This window comes from Gopherus evgoodei, unplaced genomic scaffold (genome assembly GCF_007399415.2).
Source record: "Gopherus evgoodei ecotype Sinaloan lineage unplaced genomic scaffold, rGopEvg1_v1.p scaffold_31_arrow_ctg1, whole genome shotgun sequence".
Taxonomy (NCBI): domain Eukaryota; kingdom Metazoa; phylum Chordata; order Testudines; family Testudinidae; genus Gopherus; species Gopherus evgoodei.
In genome coordinates this window covers 1,091,842-1,098,814 of record NW_022059983.1, presented here as the reverse complement: position 1 = coordinate 1,098,814, position 6,973 = coordinate 1,091,842, and the positions used below count along the sequence as shown (strand labels likewise).

General features: G+C 49.8%; 1 non-coding gene across 1 annotated transcript; it reads left to right on the top strand.

The window, feature by feature from the left end:
• Nucleotides 1-2,818: 2,818 nt before the first annotated feature.
• Nucleotides 2,819-2,892, top strand: TRNAK-UUU. The gene has a single exon. It is a non-coding gene; the product is annotated as a tRNA-Lys (tRNA).
• Nucleotides 2,893-6,973: the final 4,081 nt, after the last annotated feature.

The window sequence follows — 6,973 nt, the reverse complement described above, 5'->3', positions numbered from 1 at the left end:
AGACCAGACCTAAGAAAGCGGCTGTTTGACCTACAAACAACGACAAAGTAAAACCTGCAAGAGCAGCCTTTCAACTCAGAGGTCGAATAATAAGATGTTACTAATAACTGACGAAAGAGTTACAAACGACTCAAAACCATATTCAGTACAAACCAAATGGGAACACAGACAACACCACTTTTCTTCGCTGCTCTTCAACCACGATATTCTCCTCACAGGGAGGTCCACCGCTCCTGGGCGTTCAGTGCCACAATAACAGGGTGATGTGTGCAACGGATGGAGGAAGCTGCTATTCCATCTCCCTAGTCCAAAAATCAGTTTAATAGCTAGTCCTGAGATAGAGTAAGTATCAGTTATTAAAGTCATAATTTAACATTTTGATTCCAGCCAATGTTAAAATGATCTAACATTCAGGTTAATAGAAACATTTCTAGTCCTCTGCATAGAACTCTTAAATGATGCAAAAATAGCAAGTTTGCTTTAAAAAGTCATAAAAGGGACATCATCCAGAATCTGACACTTGGTGAAATGTAGGTCTAGAACACACAACCAGTTTGGGGATTGTGCCCTGCTTCTTAACAGTCTGCCCTGAGGTTGCCACTCACAGTCACAAGCTACTCCAGATAGCTCATGCCCTCTCATGGATCAGTAACTGGTTAGCAGCTTGGAAAGAAAGAGTAGGACTAAATAGTCAGTTTTTGCAGTGGAAAGGGGTAAATAAAAGGCTTCCAAAGTATGAGACGAGGCTATAGACATTAGGGCTGGTCAGTTTAGACAAGATTGTAGAGCACCAGTTCTCAACCAGGTGTCTGCCAAAAGAAACCAGGCTTGACCCACCTCCGCAAGCCACCAAGCCTGCCTGCCTTGAAGGGGGGGAGAAAGGGCACATCAAAAATTGCAGCATCAGTGCAGAAGAGAGAACTCTTCCCCTGCCATTATCAGTAAGGATTGCCTCACAGCCACTGACTCCCTGAACAGAAATAGCAAAAGTCCAACCACAATTCTACTTTCTTTCCACTACAAGAGATAATGGATGGGAGCTGCTGTCCTGAGACTGTCCTGCTGCTGCCCAGGTGCATGGCAGACAGAGCTGGGCCAGCAAGCTGCGGGTTTTGATCCCTTGAAGGACCAGAGGGAAAAGAGACAAGTGCTCTTGTATCAGAGAATGGCTTTGATCCATTGACCTCTGGGTTATGGGCCCAGCACGTGTCTGCTGCAGCACTCTGCTGGCTCTTTACTCCCCTGCCACCCAGCCACCTCTATCTGGATTAGTGCCTTACGAGCTCTCACGCTGGCAGGCAGATGCGCCGGCTGCTAGGCAGCTGCCCTGGTCACAGGATTTTACAGCTTCTACAGGGTAAAAGGGATCTATTTGGGGTTCGGACCCCATTGGGAGCTGGGTAGCTGAGTGCCGGAGACGGGAGAACTTCTTAAACTGTTTTCAGTTAAGCCTTCAGCTTGTGGGGGACGAGGTTCAGCCTTGGATCCGTGTCTGCAGCAGGCAAGCGCCTCTGGCTCAATCGGCCCCTACCCTGCCCCCGCTGTATTAGCAGACTAAAACCCAGAGCAAAGACACACGCCTTGCAAAGGAACAGGAGCTGGGATCTCGAACAAATGTCAACATTTTACTAAGATGACGTTCAATGAGGAAAAATGTGCACGGTACAGCATTTAGGCGTAGAAGTTTCTGGTGATCAGGGAACAATGTACAGATTACCCAGGGGGTGCGAAGTTCGGTTTAAGATCGGGTGGTGTAAGGAATACAGAATCTGCAATAGCCCTGACTGGGGGAAAAAGGTTAACGTACAGACACTGAGTTAGGAGGGTATGTTGTCCATGTGAGGGCTACGTTCAGGTGTGGAGTTTAAGCGGGTAAGACAATGAGAATGGATTGACCCGCGTTTGGTGAGTTTTAACGTTCAATGTTTTTTAATCTTTGCCACAATCTAGTTTAAGCAGGGTCGGTATGAACTCTCCCCTGCCATCTGTTGGTGATCTGTTGTAAAGGCCTTTTGGGGCTGATGTCATTTGCATGGTTACACCCACCCCAGATTGCATGAGGGGAGTGCTTGTCCAAATGGTCATTTCAGCTGCTGTGGGATCCCCAGTCTCTTTGTTATTGGGGCAGGAGTAATCCAGTGTATTTTCCTGTTTATTTTGGATCAAGGACAGAGTAACTGTACCTGGCATTTGAGGCCTGAGCTTGACCCTCGCCTGTAAAGGACTCATCATTAAGGGGTATGGGTTGCAAACACCAAAAGCAGGTAGGAAATAGGAATGGATGTTTGTTTGGGCGCTGCATGTGTTTGGTTTGATTGATTTTCTGTCTGGTGTCTATAGACAGAAGTATTTTTGAATATTTTAGAATTGTTGTTAGTACTGAAGTCTCTCATCTTAAACTTATGCCATTAGATTTCTCTACAGTATGCTTTGGTGCTGAAAGGTAAAAGGTTGCTCTGTGTGCACTGTTATGGAGTGAAGTTACAAAGGTTGGTTGCAGGGAGGGTGCATGTACCACAAAAGTTGTGCCCCTCTCACCCCAGCTTGGGTCCCAGAGTCCAGAATTTGCATAAACTCACCCCCTGACCTGTGACTAACAAGCTTGTCCTGCTAACTCTTCCAGCAAAAAAGGCCAAAGAAAGTGTATGCAAGCGCTGTATCGCAGCCCCAGTGCTATTTTTGGTTCCTTCCCACAGATCTTTCACTCCACACCAGTCCAGTTCCTTGCTGTTACTTGTCCAACCACTGCATACATATGCTAGACCGGACCCTGAGCTGATTCCTGACTGTTGTGCTCCATACAGCCTGGCCTGTCTGTGTCTCTGTGGTGCAATGGGTCAGCATGTTTGGCTTTTAACTGAAAGGATGGTGGTTCAAGCCCACCCAGGGACAGTGATAAGCCTGTGCTACTTCCTTGCTTTCCTGAGGTCTGCGGGCAGGGCCGGCTTTAGGCCAATTCAGCCAATTCCCCTGAATCGGGCCCTGCAGCCAAGCCCTGCTGGTGCACTGTACCAGGGTGGCCCAGCCCCTCCAGGGGGCAATTTAAAGGGCCTGGGGCTCCCAGCAGGGACTGGAGCCTCAGGCTCTTTAAATTGCCACCAGAGCCCCACTGCTGGAGCCTTGGGGGGCAGTTTAAAAAGTCTGGGGCTCCCCTTGCTTCTACTGCCCCGGCCCTTTAAATAGCCCCCGAAGCCCCGCCACTTCCCCAGGGCTCCTGCAGCTATTTGAAGGGCTGAAGTGGTAGAAGCAGAGGAGGCCCAGGCTTTTTAAATAACCCCCAGAGCCTTGGGCTAACAGGGGGCTCCAGCTGCCTCTGCCTCCCTGGTCCTTTAAATAGCTCCTGGAGCCCTGCTGCTTCCTCAGGGCTCCTGCAGCTATTCAAAGGGCTGGGGCGGTGGAAGCAGGGGAGCCATGGGCCCTTTAAAAAGCCCCCGAGCCCTGGGCTGCTGCTGCTACCTTGGTGGAGGAGGAGGAGGAGGGGGCACTTAGCGTACAGCGTAGGCTGTACCCCCTGTACCCGCACCCCTGCCCACAGCCAGCCCCTGCTGCACCCCCTGCCCTGCCTGCACCAGCCCTGCACCCCCTGCCCTGTCTCCAGCCAACCCCTGCTGCACCCCCCTGCCTGAAGTCAGCCAGTCCCACACTCCTCTGTCTCCAGGCCTGCCAACCCCTGCGCACTCCCCTGAGGCCTGCCTGAAGCCAACCAGCCCACCGTACCCCAAATCCCCCTGCCTGCAGCCAGCCCCTGTCAACAGCCAGTCCCACAGACCCTGCTCTGACTGCAGCCAGCCCATCTGCAGCCAGTCCTGCACCCACTGCCCTGTCTGCAGCCAGGCCCGCACGCCTTGCCCTGCTTGCAGCCAGACCCTACCTCCAGTCAGCCCCTGCCCTGCCTCCAGCCAGCCCCACATTCACTAGTGCCCTGCAGTTCCCAGGGCAGTAATCCTGCACACCTGCTGCAATGAGAGGGGCAGTGAACAGCTGTGACCCACACATGTGCACACCAGACAGCAAGTGTGAAAAATTGGAACAGGGTAGGGGGGTAATAGGATCCTATATAAGAAAAAGACCCCCAAATCGGGACTGTCCCTATAAAATCGGGACATCTGGTCACTCTAGCACACTGCCAGGGAGTGGTGGGGACCCACACATGTGAAACGGAGCTCATTTCTAGTTCAGGCCCATCTTTTTAAAAAAGAACTTTAGGTAGGGTTAACATACATCCGTATTTTCCTGGACATGTCCAGCTTTTTGGTTTTTAAATCGCCATCTGGGAGGAATTTTTAAAAATACGGATGTATGGTAACTCTATTGGTACAAAAAATACATACTATGGCACACCCCTTAAATCAGAACTTTTTACAGGGAACCGGCTGCTAAGAAATGAAAGGCTTTTTTTTACATGGTTTTTTTTTAGTCATCCCTGCCGGGGCCTCGCTGAAAATGTTCGAATTGGGCCCATACTTCCTAAAGCCGACCCTGCCTGTGGGGAGCCTCAAAGGTCCCATTTTGCTGCCTCTTGGCCTCAGTGCTTTCAGCTGGTGGCCCAAAGACTGGGCTGGATGCCATTCAGAAACCCATCGCCCAGCAGCTGTTCCAGAGGCTCAGGCTTAATCCTCAAGGCCCAGCACAAAAACTTTCAGCCGGGAACATTTCACTCCCTCCCCGCCTCCGCCCAAGCAGCAAGGGAGAAGCAGAGGAGACTCAAAGACACCTTCCTCCCACTTCCCTGTAGGCTGTGCAAAGCTCTTGGCCTGCCTCATGCCTCATCAGGAAAGCGTGGCCATGCTGCTCAAGCCTGACTCACATCCGCAGACTGGCCTGCCTTGGCTGATGGCGCGCAGAGCCACGCAAGTCAATGGCAGGTCGAGTCAGGAGCCTTGGCTCTTTCCCCTGACAGCCACACACACAGCATTGCCTGGTGTCCCTAGAGCCTCCCTCATGTTCTCTTGCAGCAGCCGCTACTCACCAGTGTGGGTGGGAAAAGGGGACCAGGAAACACTGTAGCCTCATTCCGGGACAGGAGGCCGTCGCCATGGCCAGGCCTGCCTTTTGCCTTCAGCCCAGACAGCCTCTTGGCCTAGGCTCTTGGTGCTCTGCTGGTCACTGCCTTGCTGGAAGGCCCCGAGGGAAAACAAACAAGCACACATGTAGCAGAGAATGTTTTTGGTCCATTAACCTCTGGGTTATGGGCCCAGCACACTTCTGCTGCACCACTCTGCTGGCTCTTCATGGTCACTGCCACCCAGCCACCACTATCCAGATTAGTGCCTTACAAGCTCTCGCACTGGCAGGCAGATGTGCAGGCTGCTAGGCAGCTGCCCTGGTCACAGGATTTTACAGCTTATACAGGGTAAAAGGGAACTATTTGGGGTTTGGACCCCATTGGGAACTGGGTAGCTGAGTGCCAGAGACGGGAGCACTTCTTAAACTGTTTTCAGTTAAGCCTTCAGCTTCACCCTCGCCTGAAAAGTACTCACCATTAAGGGGAATGGGTTCCAAATGTCAAAAGTTTGTGGGGGATAAGCATGGATATCTGTCTGTCTTTGCTTTAGTTGATTTTCTTTCTGCTATTCCTGGTATGCAAAGACAGAAGCATTTTTGCATCTCTTAAAATTGCTGTTAGTGCTTTAGTCTCTTACCTTAAGCTTATACTATTAGATCTCTTCTGTAGTATATTCTGGTTCTGAGAGGTAAAAGGTCACTCTGTGTGTGGCATTATGGAGTGAGGTAGCAAATGTTGGTTGCAGACATAGAGCATGTGCTATAAAAGTCCTGCCCACCAGCAGCTGTCCCTGAGTCCAACCTGCAAAACTTCATTGCAGTCAGAGCAGAAAAGAGCATTTTACCCAACTGTGAAGTTGCTTACAACTTTCAGTGTGTAAGTAAAATCAGAACCCACCCATCTAAGCACATCTAAAATTCATACTTAAGTAATAGCGATCTGAAGTCTGTGGCATAGAACTGAATTTGTAATACAATTACAAAAAGATTTACTTTTAAATTAAAAAAGAAAAAAAACCATAAAAACTGCAGTTAGAAACTTAAAAGAAAGAACCATAGTATTAAATTTAAATATTCATTTTCAAACTTTCTTAATTTACTATGCTTTGGAACTCATGTCCCTTGCGTAATGAGATATATGTAGGTTCGGGTGACTCCCAAAAGCATGAACTGCTAAGGACAGTTCTACTGTCCTTGATTCATATCACCAGGATAACTACACTTTATTACTCCTGCCCTAATAAGAAAGAGATTGAGGATCTCACAGCAGCCGAAATGACTATTTGGACAAGCACCCCCATCATGCAATGCAGGGTGGGTGTGACCATGCACATCAGCAACAAAAGGCCTTTACAACACATCGCCAACAGATGTCAGGGTAGAGTTCATTCTGACCCTGCTTACATCCTGCCCCCAGCCAAGAATTGATGGTCCTGGTAAATCACACTCCCTATTATACCAGCTCATTGGTATTGAATGCTGAAGTCACACTAGCAAAAGTAGCCACCCATCTGTGCCCTGTAGCATCCAGCTTAGCCCTTGTTAACACATAAGTCACATACCTGAAACTGAACACCAGACAAGCAGTCTCCAAATTTCTCAGTGATGGCCCATTTCAGGGCCAAGAACTGCAGCTGGTGGATGGGATAGCGAGTTTCGCTATCAGACAGTCCTCAGCTGGCAAAGGCTACAGATTTACATTTCCTTTCCACTTCCTGGTATGGGACTGCTCCCAGACCCTCCAAACTGGCATCAGCATGCAGGAGAAACGGTTTGTTTGGGTCAGCAAGGACTAGGACTGGCACATGAATCAGGCAAATAATGATTTCCCATAAGGCCCTGTCACATCTCTCATCCCGCCATGTCCCAAATGGAGAGGAGAGGAGCCCTTCCCCTGTCCCAGGTCAAGAACACCAGATCTGTGGAGGCAAGATGTCCAAAGCCCAACCCAGCTGGAGCTACTGGGGAG